The following is a 17,963-nucleotide window of genomic DNA, read 5'->3' as shown; positions in this document are numbered from 1 at the left end:
TACACAGCTATTTGCAACATAGAGATATAAATTAAATTCTATTTTCTATATTTTTGAAATTTTCCCGATTCCTTTCCAAGATTCCCTCAATCTCCTCCACTTTTGATAATTTTTCGAAACAGCTGATTATTTCCGTTGAAAAAAAAAAAATAATAAATTCCTCGTAAAATTTCCGGTTTCCGTATTGAGAGTGAAGTTGGAATTTTCTCTCATCGAGTTTGGACTTAACTTTTTTACTCGGTTTAAATGTTTGCCAACTGCCTGCAAACAAATCAGGCGATATCGAGATCGAGCAGTCGAGGAATCGGATTTGTTCGCGAGATCGTCTCGCGGTGGCGGTTTTCACGGAGAGGCGCATAAGCGAGAGGACTCTCGAAGAACGGTCGGTGTTGCTGACAGCCCGCTGGCAATTTAGTCGATCAAACTTCTCACCGCAGGGTTGTCGAAGGTATATCAGAGGATAGAAATGAGAGGCGAGGAGTGTGTGTGGGTGCGAGCGTGGCAAGGTAGTAGTACGAGAACCTTAAGAGAACCTACTACGCTCCGGCGAGAAGTTCCTTTCCCACGAGCTATATGCTCGCGCTTCATCGTGTTCCGTTTGCACGAGGATATGGCGGTATGCTATGCGGCTGCAGATTAATTAAGGTCGCGCCGACGACGCCCGGGTAACGTGCTCCATTTTAATTCCGTTCTTTTTCCTCAAAATATGGCGAAACACGACTTTCTAAAAAGCTCGACGACCACTCGCGACTCTCGCTCGTGTGCGATTATTATTATCAGATTATCGCTCTCTTCTTAATCATTTTTTTTTTATTCTAACTCTCTTAAATTAAATCGAGCGTATCAGCGATTAAAGCAAGATTTTATATCAAAGAATATTTTATTGATCTTCGATGAAAATATTTTTTTCTTATGTTTTATTTTATATAATTATGGCAGTAAGACTGCTGAAAAATTAATAATTTTAAAATATCGTTGATTGACATTCTTTCAGTGAAATTTCATTGATAATATATACACTGATTTAATTTTAAGAGGGAGAAAGGAAGTTTTATTAAAACACACTGTTATTAATTCAACGAGATTCTCACGGAATTATGTTTTAATTTGGGATTTATTTGATGATATTTTTAATAAATTAATTAATAATTTTAGTAAAATTAGATACATCGTTTCATATAATGCTATAAATTTAATTTTTTGATATTCGAAAGTGCGCGGTTACTGAATAAATCTTGTAGAACGTCGGTATTAAGCTATCAACATTAGCTGTCAACTATTAAGTGTCCGAGCTCGTTTCGTCGCGGGACTCGCCGACCTTCCGCAATTTTATGACGACGATAAAGATACGCCGTCGATAGATTTCTAATAATTACGAGCGTACGACGGCCGACTACTGCATTATTCATTCTTTCTCGTCCCGCTTTAGAAGGTAACAGCCGCTTACTCTCAACAACGATATTCCTTTTTCTGGCCTTCGAATCCTCCCCCACTTCTTCGCGACCGTCCGCTTACCTCATTTTATGCTTTCTCTATGTTGTGCATTGTTACGAAAACTATATCTTACGTCGCAACAAATAAATTTAGCCTCGATTGGCCAAACTGTATTTGCTCCCATTCCCGCACCTTCCTTCCATAAACTCCACTTGTCGGAGAGTTCTTTCGTTTCCGCTGCCGTAATCGCGAATCCGAGAACTTGTAAAATTTCCAAAATGAAAAAAGATTTTTATTTCGTACATCTTTGAGACATTTCTTTATCTCTCCTCAACCTCTCAAAAAAATTTGTATCTTACAAATTTATTTTATTTTCAAAATCTACGCGTGTTAACTTTATATCTCGGCTTAATTAGTATCGATTATCTATGCGCGGCATTCAGTCTCTCTCTCTCTCTCTCCCGGCGTATATAACACTTTTCTCTTTTACGCACCTCTTACATTACGCTTTTACTAGGCTCGCTCTCTGCCCTAAGGCGAGAATAAACACTCCGGCATGTTCCTCCCTCTTCTCGCGTTCGTGCAACAGAAAACCACCTTAATCGCTCGCTCGTGCGCTTCGACTCTCGATCGGCCGGCGTGTCTCTCTTGGCGACGCGTCTCACTCGTAAATAGAACGCCGTCACTTTCCCGGTCACCTTTTTGCATCGGCGTGTGCACCTATCTCGTCGATGCGCGAGTGTGTTTGTTCGCCATCGGACGTGCTTCGTGTACACACAGCCTTGTTCCCGTGCTCTATAAAAAGGGAAAAGGAGGAGGAGGAAGAAGAGAGGACAGGGGAAGGAGACTGACGGCGCGCGGTTGCATTATTCGCGACTGACCTATAAGGAGAACGTTCGCCGGATGGAGAGACAACGAAAAACACACCCGGAGTTCACTTTTCCCCCTCGAGCTTATTCATCCGTTTGTTTCGCACACACTGGGTTTCTCTCGCAGAGAAACGGCATGTCTCGACGATATAAGAGGGATTCTTGTAAAACCGGTGGAGCGTAGCATCCGTCGTTTATCGCGGATCTCCGTATTCTGTATATGTATAGTATATCGCGAGAGAAGAGAGAGAGAGAGGAGGAACTTCTTAAATCGGTTTCGCCGAGAGCGTAGCCAAGTAATCGTACACTGTTGTTTACGCGGTCTACCGTATCGTGTATGCAAATAGAACATAAACGTGCTCTTTTAAGTAAATAAACATTGCCGGCAGTTCGAGTAGGTGTACTCTTGGAAATGTAAAATTTGTCTTCATTTTCGTTGTACAAGTCAAATTTGGGTAAAACATACGGAGCGATATTAAAATAACGACGGGCTACGGTTTTTATGCACGTATCACGCTTCGTTGCATCCGGAATACCATTGTGAAAATTAACGCAGCATAAAAATTAACCATTTCTCTCTCTCTCTCTTTCGCATTTGCGGATAATTAAAGCGATGGAACGTTTTACGAGTAAAAAAATGTATTAAAATTCGAATAGCGTATGCGCGCACGAAATTTCATCCGACAGAATGCATGTAATGTATTTTCTCACGCGTGCTATTTTAAAAGTCATCTCATGGAGCGAATAATTATAAATCATGACAACGTATTTCCAAGTTCGAAAATTCTGCATATCAGTCGATAAAAAATGTACGAATTATATCGAAAGATATAAAAAAAATCGCTAATTCTTCTAATTAATATTGAAGATAAATAAAACAAAAAATGCCGAATTATAGAAAAAAAATTGCACACTATATAAAGAAGTTGTTGAATAAAATTACATTGTCGGATTCGAGTAAACACTTTTGCGTTAACGAGGTGAACAAATCGGGCGACTGGTGGAAAAGAAATTATGCTCGGAATGAGAAACGAGGGACGAAGTAATCCATCTGATGATCGATTGGCACGAACGGGTAATGCGCGCGACCCAATTTTCCTCCTCTTTGCGAATCGATTATGGAACATGGAGGCATAATCGTATATCTACGATGACGGAGCAGCGGCAAGGGCATAGGGGGAAGTTTGATGGGATGAAACAAAGGTGTCGAAAGAGAAAGGGAAAAAAAGAAAAATTTAGCCTCGGAAACGTACGTCGCAGCCGAGATGGAAATTTGATAAAAATGGAAAAACGGAACACGCGAAATACTCGCGGACCCGTTTGCCTGCGCACGTACATCCGGCGTGCGTATTCATTTTCACCTGGCACGCAACCTGTAAATTTATGTACGCTCACGCATGTACTCGCGCTTCGATCGGAAGCGAGAATCGAACGCCGAATCATTTGCCGCGCGTGAGTTCTACGCTGAAATAAGTCGAATGATAAAATCAAACGGAGGATATTTTTGACAGGATTTGACAGCTGCGCGAATGACACGCTTGCAACGCTCCGGTGGCGGTGTAAATCTGCCGTTTTATTCGACGCTAATTCTTCGCGAACAAGTGAGCTTTCCCCTGTCGCGAATCTGATGATCGTGCGTGCAAATATACGGTCACGTCTGCCGAAAAGTTGCGCTCCGATGCGTTTTAATACATCGCTTGGTTACTAACAAAGTACGCGTATGTAATTTCTTTCTAAACAGTAGACAGGCATCTTATATAGGGTCTTCCGACAAACTGTCTTTCTACTTTAAGCGGTCTGTATTCTTCTCGTGTAATTTTCTCCTTGAAACAAAAGTTCAAAAAAATATATCTTTGTTTAACAAAATAGTATCCTATAACTTATTCTCTCTTATATTTATATCAAATAGTACACCAAGCAAGGAAATGGCACACTTTCAAATATAGGTAGATCGTTCAATTACTCGCCATATCGGCAATCATAATAGCATAAAGGTTCAATTAACGACAAGGCACGTTTCTGTCAAATATTATGGCTAATTGATTTTTGGCGCCGGTATTCATTAATAATGATGCGCGCTGAAGTATTGAACGCGCGGGTGACGCTCATTTACGTGAAGCGTTAATTTTGCGGGTGCCGTGGCTCGACACATAATCGACCCTTTATTCTTGAATTATAAGAGTAAGCGAAAAACACAGTCGTATTTACCCGCACGCGTTTCGTTATATCAGCGGATATCCTACCCAACACACGTGTTTTGCGCATATCTGGCCGCTTTTTTCCGCGTTGAAAGTCCCCTTTCTTCCTTTTATCATTACTTTTAGTACATCGCGTAACAACACGGTACCCGAATGAACAATCAGCGAATAAAACGCGATATGAAACTGCGCGATGACGCACGCACGCGACGCAACAATCCCCCTGCATCGGACAACGGCAAATGCACGCTAAACACGGGTTATCACGCCGAGTTGCCGGCGATAATCGGCATTACAGGCAAAACAAACGTGTAATAGCTACGAATTTACCTGATTATCGCAACGCGATGTTACACATCCGAGTTGGCTCAACGATGAATATCGAAGCCTCATTTAATGGCGAAGCAAGGGCGAATCGATACGCTAGCACGCTTAATTAAAATCGCGCCATTTCTTCCTCGAAATCGGAAAATTCGTGATATTGCGATTCTGCGATGAAGACCGATAACAAGGTAACGCCGGATAACGTGATTCGTAAATCGGAGCATCTCGCGGGATTCCAAGAGTGCCGATGAAGCCGTTTCACTTTGGGCTCACCGCGACGTCGAAAGTTTGCGCTTTCGCGACTCTTAATGCAGTCGTACTTTTTTTCTTCTTTCGCCTCGTGTTAAGCAATAAAACGAGAGGGATGGCGAGAACCGGCTAAATTACAGCGATCCTTTATGCGTCGCGTTTATATACCGTACGGAAGATGAGCGCAGCCGGTTTTCCGCCGTGGTGGAGGAATTCCACGTCGCGGCTATATTCCACGTCGTTCGAAGTCTAGCGCGGAGATTCGCCGGGGATTGTAAACAAAAATACGATCTTGGCACCTGTACTCTCTTCTCGGTTTTGCGAGAAAGGGGCCTCGTGCACACACGAATCTCCATGCGAGGGGAGAGAAAGAGAGCCAGAGGGATGCGCTTTGCACGGAATTGCAGAGGGAGCGCCTCCACCATTAACTTTGATGCGCTTATAAAACGCAGTAGATAGGTTTGAGCCCACGTCGACGGTGGCAGCCAGCGTGCTGGTATATGACACGTACGTGTGTATACGTGTATAAAGCGCGGCCGGAGGTATAGAGTTTCCAAATTTAATAGCCCTGTGTCGCGAGCAGAGAGGGACAGAGGAGAGAGCGAGAGAGGATGCAGGAATGAGGAATGGGTACACAACCAGGTACGGTGGATGGCTCTCGACCATAAATACGAGAGCTGGTTTGATTATACGGAGCCCCATGTCAAACCGACCGACCGACCGACCGAGCCACCCCTCTCGCCTTTTCTCTTCAGTTTCAACCGTGTGTCGCATGTATCCGCAGGATGCGTGGCTGCGCGTTTTATCCTCTACCCCCTCTCTTATCTCCCGATTCAAAATGAGACTCTTCCCTCCTACGTTATATCGAAGTTTCATCGTTTTTGCGCGCGTTTCGTCATTTTTCGTGACGTACATACAAAATAACTAAACAAAGCTATCAGATGCGATGCATCGATAGCTTTAAGTTCGTTAGTGCCGCGCGATTCTCGAGCTCTGATATCTTAGATATACGAAAATTGATGCCTTGCAATTTTTTTTTAATCTTCATTCATATCGCATAGATATTAGTAGATGTCGAATCCATGTTAACATATTCAACTGTGAATATTATATACCTAGTGAAAAAAGCGCGTGCGGCCTCGCAAAGCGCATAAGCGTCATTAGACCGAACGAAGCGCATTTGCAGCCACTTGTAGCATTCGTTGCAGCGTTTCCCGTTGTGCACCGTGGCGAGAAACGGAACGAAGTGCACGATTACACGAATCGCGGCAACGTAGAGGCCGGAAAAGCGGCCGGTTGGCAAGCAATTTCGTGCACCGAACGTCTGTGAGTTTTCCACCTACACAATCTGGGTTATTTCGAGTAGCGTGTTGCACGCGCGATAAGCACTCGGCGATAACATCGTCCTAATCTTTTTCGTTTTTTTATGCGTTTCTAAACAATGCATTATTTAGAATTTAGAGCGTGAAAAATAGAACGAGGCAGTTAAAAAAAAAAAACAATGAAAATGTAAGCGCTTTGACTTCATTCTGAGAATAATCCTGACATATTCTAGCTTCAAATGCAGATTTAATTCTGAAGTAAGATACTACTTAAAATCTATTTTGCTTAAAAAGAAACGCAAGACCAGGTTCTTGAAGGAGAGAATAATCACTCCGACGACTTTACTACTCGCATATTAAACTTGAACAGAGAACCACCGTCGTCTCGGCGAATTCCACCTTCGTATCGCACGCGGCGGAGAAGAACCTCGGGGCCAATTTATGTCCCATAATTTTCACGGGGAGGAAAACGAAACGTTCTCTTGTCGCTGCGTTCACGATGCAAGGCGCATCGCATTGCCGTGAGACGTTTCGGGAAATCGAGGGGGCTCTTAAATGCGCGATGCACAGCGAAGCATCGTTACGCGAACGACGCGGAATTGGAAAATAGCGTCAACCCGAAGGCGCGAGAGAACCGACGCGACGTGCGTTTCGCGTCGGAAATGTACAACAGAATTCGCACAATGGGCAACAACAATCCCCGGTCGCAATGATATGACGTGCGTATGTGTGTGTGCGTGGTGAGTGTTGTATTCCCATAGAAATAAACCCTATACCGCTGTTAATGATCCGCTATTATTGTTCCCATTTTCGCGGCGTACACCCGCCCGTACTGCCGTCCAATCAGCACCGGGTTTATTGGCTTTTAATTGATTACAAATGACGGTTTGATTGGCCCTCTCGTTCGTGTGCCTTCCTCCTCGTTCTAACGTCGACGCGAACATGTTCCGAAAAATCAATTGTCATCGGACCATACGATGCTTACGTTTCCGCCTGCTTTGCTGCGGGAAAACTATTGTGCCGCTACTACTACATTTCCCTGTTTGCATTTACGAATTTCGCGATAAAAATCGCTCGATCTCTGCAGAGCGTGTAAAAAATACCGAACGTTAATGACGTCCCTTTAATCTACAGCGCAATTTAATTTCGCGTCCCGAGGATTTCAAGAATTTGCAACAACGTCGAGGATTCGCATAACATTTTCGGAGAATGATAATTTAGCGAAAAAAAATGCAAAAGAGAGCCCTATATACTGTGCACACACACACATACACACACATACACACACATACACAGACACCTACATGATTATATGCATGGCTGCTCTTATATCGTTTGTGAGTATCAAATATCCGCTTGTGGCTTTACTATTTTGCTAATTACGAGTTGACCCGTCAGTGAATAGCGCGCGTCGCCGTTCACAAAGCCAAAATTTATAATCCCGTTAATGCGATGAATTGAATCGATATCAATTATTCGCGAGCGATCACTACAAAACTAGGTTTAATTGTGTCGTTCTTGACGATGCAATCGATGTTGAAACTAGCAAAATCTTCATTATCCGCGTTATAACGCATTACGGAAACACGTGAATGTCGGGATAAAATTGAATTAACGAGAGAGAAGAGAGAAACATAGGAATTAGCGTGGGCGAACGAGATTTTTACGAAAAGAGGTATATAATTTATATAAAGGAGAAGAAGAGAGAGATTACAACGCGTATTCGAGAGATAGAACTTTCATGTAACGATCGTTTCAACGGCGCCGATATTTGGTGAACGTGTGCATACAAAGCGCATCTTAATGCGAAATGAAATTTCATCGTTTGTTTATCGACACGTGCGCGTCACGAAGATCCGTTCTAATCTAACCGCGCGATAAAATCCCCCCGCGGAAATGGAGAACGCACGTGACTCGAGCGAAAGTAGAATTTCGTGTGCGAAGATGTGCGTTCGTGTTGATAGAGATCTAATCGAAATTCCCAGCCGCGAGAGATATATCCGCGAAGAGAAAGCGTCGTGACCAACGAGAGAAGGTGGAAGAGATGCTGCGTATCCCTGCAATTCGCGACGGCGAAGAGCGTCGATCCGCGTATGAAACCAGAGATTACAGGATTAATCATGACACGCGTCTTTTGGAAAATCGCGCAGGACGCTGCGGTCAAATCAGTTAAAACCGTGGTTGAAAACGAGCGGCAGATTATCATCGGTAATAGGATAAATTATAGCGCGCGTGTCTTTCATCTCGCGATACTTTATCTGAATATTTTATTAATTTTTCCGCTTCTACTTCTATTACTCTCATTTGCGTTAGTGTACCGTTTCTATATCTGTCGCTTTAAATTTTGATTAGAGAAAACGGGAAATTTAATTTTAAATTAGAAAACTACCTTATTAATTTAAGTGATTCGATACAGGATATATCTGTTATTTTTATTTATTTTATAATAAATCAATTATTCCTTCAATTACATAATCATACGTGTTTTGCAAGTATCTTTATAAAAATTTATCAGTGGTTTTTTGTGATGACTCTAAGCTGGCTTAAGAAATTCACGTTTCAAAGCACAATTAAAAAATTAACTTCCAACAAAGCGGGCGGATGAGATGAACAAAATGTCACTACTTGAGAAAATCTCGTAGAAATGAAGGCAAGATAAATGGACTCTATTTTGTCACCGATGGCTTTACGGTGTGTCACGTGGCTTTTCCTCTTTTCCCACTCGCGCAATTTTAATCCTCTTATTCATCGTTCCTGAAAGCGTGTAAACCTGTGCGCCACGGTTGCAATAAGTGTCGCGTTACTGGACGATAGAACGAATTATCGCGGTCGGTTTTGAAATCCGCGCCCGCGACGATCAATTCGAACAAGAGTCGATTGAATTTCACTTAAACCCCGGGGAGAAACGAGGGGGGAAAAGGCGGAAAATGCAGCGACGCGAATCGCACGCGCGCGCGATCAAAACCGCAAAGTGATTGTATGTACTTAGGAATTACACGATTGCCGGGTTGAAGTTGATTATAAATTTAATCTCGGCGATTTAATCCTTCGAAGGCAAGTCAAACCTGCTTACCTCTGAAATTATGATCAAACGAGATAAGAGCGCACTGCAATTACGACACTTATTATTTTCATATAAATTAGCCGTAGACTCATACCGTATTATACATTAACGAGAAGCATGAATTTTAATCATTGCTCAATCTAATTTCTAAAAATTCTATATTTATTATCGCTGTAAACTTCTCATATTCTCCGCAAAAACGGATATGTATATATGTTTTCGCAAAGAATTAACACGATTATTTGTCAGCATAACATGTGTTTCACTGACGTGTCATATGTAATTATTAAAGTCATATGAGAATGGTGTACAGATATTATATCGGTTATGCAATATTTTATATTCACATTGATGTCACCCTCACGAGTGAGGGTGTCAGTCATGATGAGATAATCGGTCGATTTCTGGTTTTGGCAGCGGTTACTATCGGAAACGGACACATCCGCGAGCGTCTGTAAAATTGATAACTTAATACTTTTGATCGATTAGAAAAAACAACTTTCCCTGCGTACGCGAGCTGTGTCGATTAAACTGAAAACGCATCGCCGGCTATCGATTTCAGAACTTTAATATCGTACAACTTATCCTGCGTTTCTACATCTCTCTCTTTCTCTTTTTTCGTTGTCATTCTTTCTCGCCATCTCTGTCTGTCTTTGTTCATATTATTTTTCCATATCTCGCATTTCTCTCTTTCTCCATGGTACAGAGCTATCTCTCCCGCGGGTGAGAATGAACGGCCGCCATTTCGCGGCGATGCTGGTGGTGTCAGAATTGAAACGAGAGCGAGAATCGTCAAACGTCGGTCTGAAGAAGAAGATGGAAAGCTGACGAATGGAGGACACAAAAAGAGAAACATCAACCAGGAAGAACGAGGGATTTAAACGCCAAATTCAGGACCGAGCCAACCTACCCACTTTCTCTCTCCTATCCCTCTCGAACTCCCTCTCGTCGGAGTTTTACGTCACTCGATATATGTATGCGAGTTTATGCCGGTGAGCTGGTAATTCTGGCACGGGGCAAGAGTTTCACGTGAGCCACCCTCCTGGACCGGGAGAAACAACGGAGGAAACGGTTGGTAGAGGGATGGATAGCAGCGGAGGGTTAGAAATAGAGAGAGGGAGAGAGCAACAGAGGGAAAGAGTCTGCCTTAGAAATATCTGAAACGTCACTCGCGGGCGCGTAACTCCGCGGCCGTTTCGAAGGAAATTTAAGTTTCATGGGATCGAGGTGATACCTGCCTGCGCGGGCGAGCTGGTATACATAAACGGTCGTTCGTATGCGCGCCGAACGAGCAGACGGATGGTGCACGATACCGTATAGTGTACGTAGATAGGCAGGTATGGAACATATATATATACGAATAGGGTATATTTCTCGGTGCTCGCGAGAGAGCCGAGCCCGGGTAACATCACCCCGGGATCTGCAAAGAGAGGTGGTTTGTGCGACACGGTTATTAAAAATGAGTGGCCGCAGTCGGACGCTTCGCGCAAAAATTGTGCATGCACTCTATTTGAATAATATTCTCTCTCTCTCTCTCTCTCTCTCTCTCTCTCTCTCTCTCTCTTTCTCCCTTCATGTATTGCAGAATCGCGCGACCGAGACAAAATGGGTTAAACTGCGACCCTCGCCTAGTCTCGCTGCTAGTCGAGAAAAGATAGAGTTCTTCTCCAAAGAAAGAGAGAGATCTCCAGCAAATAACAAATAGTCAGACTACGAAAATAAGGATAAGCGAGAGGCAAGGTAGACGCTTTCATTTTACGTCGCGCGAATCCTTTTGTTGCTAACGTAAACAAGAAAATTACGATCTGTTTTCTAGCGTAGCGTCGAGTTGCTGAAATTATCTTGAAATAAGTTAAAATCATACTTCAGTTTCAATTTCTACGTTTGTACAATTATCTTTCTTTCGCGAATCGTTTTGATTAATTTACGCGGCTCGGATTAATCGGTAAATTCAAAGACAGCAATAATCAAAGCAACAAATAACATAACTATATAACAAAATATCGTTTTTATATGTCAAAAATAAAAATAAAAAATGTGTGATATATTTGGAGTAAAAAATTAATTTGTAATTCTAATTGTGAAAAAATTATTTGTATCTTGCTTTGGAAAGAGTAGCCAAATTGAGAACAAAATTAAAGAAATATGAAATGCTCAAATATACACAGTTTCTCGCGAATAAATAAAAATCGAAATTTAAAAATAAATAAAAATCGAAATATCAAAAATAAAAATAAATCCATTCGCTACGTTCTGTCATCTCTCATCGCGTGATAATTGGGTACCAAAATGCGATGAATAAAAATTCGACAGTCAATGGTGGCAAATTAGTTGCAACGAAAATAAATGATATGCAAAATTGTGATGAAGTAACAAGATTAACGAAAGGACCCGCAATATGCATAAACAATTGTCAACGTCATTCATTACAGGGTGTTTCATTCGACGAATGATTTCGCGATTTGTCCGGAAAAAAGCATACGTCATTTTTAGCCGCTCTATTAATAAAACTTTCAATTGCGTATCTCTCGCGATAATTTTCATACGGCAACCTCACCCTTCGATGATCATTATACACACGCAAAAACTCGTCGTTCGTGAAAAATAAAGAAAGAGAGGGAGTATAAAGACAACACAGAGAGAGAAAGAGAGAGTGAGAGAAAAAAATACTGCGCCGCTGAAAGGTCTGTCGCAAAAGCAAGCTCGTAGCGTAACTTTTAATTACATTTATCTGCCGGAGATGACGCGTCCCGCCCTTTTTATCCCGCGGTTACTCTCGTCGAGTCTGAGAGCGCGCCTGGCACTCAATTACAGAGATACATGCCCCATCCCCCAGCATCGCTTCTCTTTCCCATCATCTTTTACACACATGTGTAAACGCGGTGGTTTAAAAGCCGCACACTATTTTATGCACGGATGCTTTCTCGTGCATGTATCACATCACGGTTTCGCAAACACGTCACGCATTCTGATCCCGAGATTGGCTACACTTTTAAAGTTTCTCGAATATTAACATGTCTTAATCTTTAAATACCTAGAGTAAATCGTATAAGCTTGATATAAATTAGATTCATCGATACATAAACATATGTAATTTGGTTGAATAAATAGCGATGGAATATATGTCTTTCTCGAGTAGAAATAGAAATATTCGCGCAGTTCTTTTTATCTTTGTACTTAATAGGTGCTCGGATTCTTCCGAGCACTTAATCAAGCGACATTATCAGGTAATTAATTGACAGCCGCAACTCGCACGTGATAGAGTGCAGCGTGGATAAACGAGAAAGAGGAAACGTGAATGACAATAGAGGAAAGGGAAATCCTCGCGTAGGGAACACGTCCGTTCGTGGTCACGTTATTACGTTTCGCGGTTGTTCGTGCCGGTTCGACGATGACAAAACATTGATGCTCGACATAATGCGTGTTCGCGGGAACGCACGCGGTGTACATACATTGCTAGAATTGGTCTGTCATACACATATGCAATGTCGCCCTTTCGAACGTTGAAACAAAACGGTCGACGGGCCCGCGACAGGGTCAAATGCCGCCTCGATTCGATCGCGCGATACGAATTTTCTATTGGTCACCTTCGGCGACTTGGAAAGCTTTTATCGCCCGTGATCGATTCGCCTGCCAATTACTCTGATCTCAATATATAGTGCACGTCCTGAAAACGAGTAATCTGTTTTGTTGTATTTTGTTGTATTCTACGTCCCAAAAAATTCGACGATTAAAAACTTTTGAACATTTGCGTGTTTTCTTATAGACGGATCTATTAACGAATTATACGATTGTAATTGTCGACAATCGAGAATTATTACTACCTCTGCAAGCAATTTTTATTCTTACAAATACGTCGCTTTACGCAAATAATCTTCCTTTCTCTCACATACATTTATTTAGTATAAAAAATTCATATAATAATATATAAGTCTCTTATGTTTATTATAAAAAAACATGCAAATCAGATTTCTTCAATAAATGTTTTTCAATCGAACGAATAATATTTACGAAAAATTTAAAATTAATAGTAACAAAACTATTGCCAAAGCAAATTAATGAATAGAAGACCATAACGCCTGTCTGGCGTTGTCGGCAATGAAATTTTGATCAAACGACTTATGGCGTGCTCGCCTGTTATGGAACATCGAAGGCAACGCGCTTATAATCCTAAGAAGCGTCATAAGCGGATTCGGCTCGTACTGGTTGGAAAACGAGAAATTTCCGGCTACACACGTCGACCTCGCTTTCAACGACGTCGAACCAGGGGATAAAACAAAATAGCTCTTGACAGAGTAAACATCAGAGATAATATGCCAGAGAAAAGAAAACATTTGTCTTTTAAATATAAATCTTTCTAAAAGGATATATATAATTTCGCAGGAGTCGAATTTCATTTTCATTAGCGTAATAAAATTAATTCTCATTCAGAATGTGCATATTGTTCCTAATCGATTTCGTCTCTCAGGAAGGAAAGGTAAGCGATTAAGGATATCTGCATTTGTATGTCTTGCCTGTATGTCGTCCCGAGGCAGAATGTCGAGATATGCGCGTTTGACAATAATAAATAAAAGTTTGATGACGTACCTAAATGCCAATGTTTTGACAGATTCCTAGCTTGTTTATAATCATGGTTTATAATCATGAAAAGAATATACATATCGCGCTAAAATGAATACTGAACTATTTCTCGACGAATATTTATTCTTTCAGTCGCTAACTAATATTCGAAAGATGAAATTATTATTCATAGTTATTTATCATGCGAAGTTATTAGGCGTATTATGTGCGTGAATGCTTTTTAAAAATCTAATCGTAAAACTCGTTTTAGATGATTATTTATGACAAAATTCAAGACATTTATTTGTAATTTTATATGCCACCATATTTTAATGAAATGTATACATGCATCTTGATATGTAAATTATATATAATTATATATTATATGTATACACACATATTACATATATAATATATATTATATATAATAAGTAAAAAGTCTCAAGGTGTTTCTTTCTTGGTATAAAATGCGGATCGGTAACGACGATGAATGTAAATCGTGAATCGAATTGAATAGCGCGATTATAATTCTTCACACTCACGAGAAAATTGTATGTGCGATTATCGTAAAAGAATCCCCCGTGCATACGTGTAATTAAAACATTTTCACTCGCTCCAGTTTTTTGCTATTCTGTCGGGTCCGGCGATGCAGATGCGAAACCGGAGATGGAGATGAGTCTGACCGGAATAAACACTTTGGGAATGGACTTTCTACCATCTTCGCGCATGCCTTTTTCGCCGAGATTTTGTGGGTCAGTATTACTTTGACCGCTACGTGATGCTGCGTGTATAAGTCTCGAGACACGCACGAAAGAGGAATTATCGTCAAAGATTTTATTCCACGAAAAGCGCATCTCGTAATAATTTATCCTTTCATTCTTATATTTTCACGTTTTTAAATACAGCGTATATATATCAAGAATTATAAAAATCAAAAGCTTCTCTAAAGATTAACTGTATTTAATGCATAATGGTGCACAATAACGAGAGGCATCGAAGCGCTTAATATATTTCGACAGAAATTGACGAAAATTCGACGCGTCGACGATTATAAACGCTAGCGCGATCAGCTTACAGCGAGATTCATGTAAATTTCAGCAAGATTTCAGAGCGAATATTTCGCGTGATGGCGCCGCCACGAGAAAATCGGCCACCGGATGATTCGGCGATGGCTAATGGCCACTCAAGCGAAGCGGCTGCAACGCGAATTTAATTTGGTATATATCTGGATATTGCCGCGTCCACATAGCTATCCTAAAGCGCGAGTAAGAATACGAAAAAGGAAATCGGTTAATAAATAACGATCCATTTTCCGCCGCGCGGAAATACCTCGAATGCGTATTCAAAAACGCAATGTATTAAACGTACCTTGCGTAAATATTTAATGCTTACGTGTAGCAAAAATTCGTTTAAAAATTGAAAATAATAATAATAATGTCAATGCGAGCTTATATCATTTTGTATATAAATTTTATAAATATGCATAATTGAGTATAAATATATACAGACGATAATATTAAAAATTGAAAATCTATAAATTTTATCTATTTAAATAAGAGCGATAAATTTTTGCGTTTAATACGATTTAATTAAAATGCTGAAAAAATAGTCAAAGTAGAAACGTGTTTGTTCGTCACCGTTCCAATACATGTCGAGGTGGCAGCAATTTTTTAAAGCCGGAAAGGTAATAAATGAGCAACTTAATGTACATACAATCTGTTTGTATCCCGTCCGATATGCGACATGCGCAATGTTGATCATCAAACATGACACAAGTGAAGTAAACAGATAAATGAAACTGAGAAACAATTGCTCCGATCCAATGGATCAAACTCCAAACATCAAATGATATTTAGTCGGTAATATCGATGAAAGTAACGTGTCTAGATTTCGTTTTCGAAATGATTCGTATATGTATTCGAAAGATACGCACATACACCAGCGACAACAGACATTTCGCATATAATTTACACGCTATTTTTTTTTCTCTTTCTTTCTCTCTCTCATTCTAGTCTCTTTCAAATAAATTCCCAGAGCACAATTTAGACGCGGTACGCACTGTTTTGGGAACGTATATAACCCGGCGTTTCGCGAATTTTTCCCGGTCGTGAAGCGCTCCGTGTCGTCGAAAAATACTCGCGACAGAGTTTCGCGTGAGTTCTTTTTATTACGAAAAGATGGAAAGCGAGTCCCGTTGGAAAAATAAAGAGAGGCTCCGCATTCCCGCGCGAAAAAGGAGTCTCGCGTGAGAATGTCGATCGTTATCTCCGCCCAGGAAATTCAGACGTCGCGTGAATTAGCATGAATTCAATTAAAGCGAAGAGAGAGAAGATTCGATGAAAAAAGTGCGAGGACGACAAACGTCTTCGACGATTGTCGTCGGCCGAAATCAATTACATTCGATATCTGTTACAGAAGTCGATAGACACGTTTTCTATTGTGAAAGCCCGATGCTTTTGTCTCGAGAGTCATGACAGCTCTCTAGTCTCGAAAGAACGTTAAAATCAAAAGTTGTAATATATCATTCAGATCCGCGTGGTTTGTCGAACTTTTTATGTCTAGTAGAAAGTGATGAATTCAGCTGCTAGTTACGTGTTGAACGCCTGGCCTTGAAATAATTGGAGCCTTGGGAGCCGCGTGAAAGTAACGAGATGAATACATGATAAACACGATTGACATTTTTTTTAGAAAATACGAAACACCTATTAGTTCAAGAAAGAGAGAGAGGGGGGAAGGAATTTCGTCATGTTTAAAGATAACGCATTTTCTAAAGTAATTTCAATCGCAATGTAAAAAGATATATATCATATTGAGCATTAATTAGAAATGGTTTCAATCTTAAATATAAATTATTTTAAATTACACATATATATATATATATATATATATATATATATATAATTTTCTAAATGATAGAATGTTCAAAATAGCAAACGTTTATTGGCGTGATTCTTTAATGCACATTCATAATATGCTTACGATGATAAATTGAATTGGTAAATCTGAAAACTGTAATAAAATAAAAATAAACAATTTTCACTCACCGATACGACGCGTGAATCGCACTGTGTATTGCAATGTTACCTACCTGTAACAAATAAAATACATACATATATTAGAATAATCTTATCATTTCGCATTATAACATATACAATATAAATATAATTATGTAAGCTAGAATATTTAATTAGCAAATTTTCGCTTTATTAATATTTTTTGACAGAAATCAGCTGATTAAAACGTTAATTTGCTAATTAATTTTTTAAATAATATGTTATAATACTTTAAACTCGATTAATATTTTTGACAGTTATCAGTTGATTTCTGTCAAAAAATATTAATCGAGAATAAGATATAATAACATATTATTTACAACATATTACTATTTTAATTTTTTAACATATTATTTTAAAATTTAAGCAAATTAATGCTTGAATCAGCTAACTTCTGTGAAAAAATATTAATCGAGTTTAAACAAATTTTTATTATTTTTAAAAAATATTATTTTTTTAACATAAAACCGAAGAATGGCGCGCGCTACCTTATGTTCTAGTCGTATAAAAAAAGAAAAGTCAGATTTGGATCGTATCCAAATGTAATCGATTTCATCGCGCGCGAAAGTATTGCACGAACATGGAAAGTTTAAGCAATTCGTTTTGTCATGCCAAAATTCATATCGTTAGGATGAATAGGAAACGGGGTTCCGTTCTTGCATAATGTTGATATAAAACGTGTTCTCGACAAAATATAAGTTTGTGCGAGATATATTATTATCCGCGTCTCTATATTAAACATCACATCGATTCGGATTTCGTAAAGTAATTCAACGTAAAGGTAAAATGGTCAAGATACGTCGGAGAAAACCAACACGTGTTGTAGTATCCTAGAATAACAATCGGGGAGTTAGCTGCGGATTTATTTTCGGTGCCCCAGGCAATGGTCT

General features: G+C 40.0%; 1 protein-coding gene across 5 annotated transcripts in view; it reads right to left on the bottom strand.

Moving 5' to 3' along the window:
- Qin (tudor domain-containing protein qin) overlaps nucleotides 1-17,963 on the bottom strand; it is a 153,537-nt gene that overhangs the window by 85,418 nt on the left and 50,156 nt on the right. Inside the window, exon 1 of one of the 5 annotated variants that reach the window (XM_083043162.1) lies at nucleotides 1,929-2,058. The exons of the other annotated variants lie outside the window; for them this stretch is intronic. The gene's annotated coding sequence lies outside the window, so the exon portion shown is untranslated. Of the gene's footprint in view, nucleotides 1-1,928; nucleotides 2,059-17,963 lie in introns of those variants that run through there. 5 annotated transcript variants of the gene reach the window in all.

Source organism: Prenolepis imparis, unplaced genomic scaffold, assembly GCF_030444845.1.
Source record: "Prenolepis imparis isolate NDT839.2.m4 unplaced genomic scaffold, iyPreImpa1.0 SCAF_7, whole genome shotgun sequence".
Lineage (NCBI taxonomy): Eukaryota > Metazoa > Arthropoda > Insecta > Hymenoptera > Formicidae > Prenolepis > Prenolepis imparis.
The sequence above is the reverse complement of the archived record's forward strand: the minus strand, read 5'-3'. Positions and strand labels throughout refer to the sequence as shown.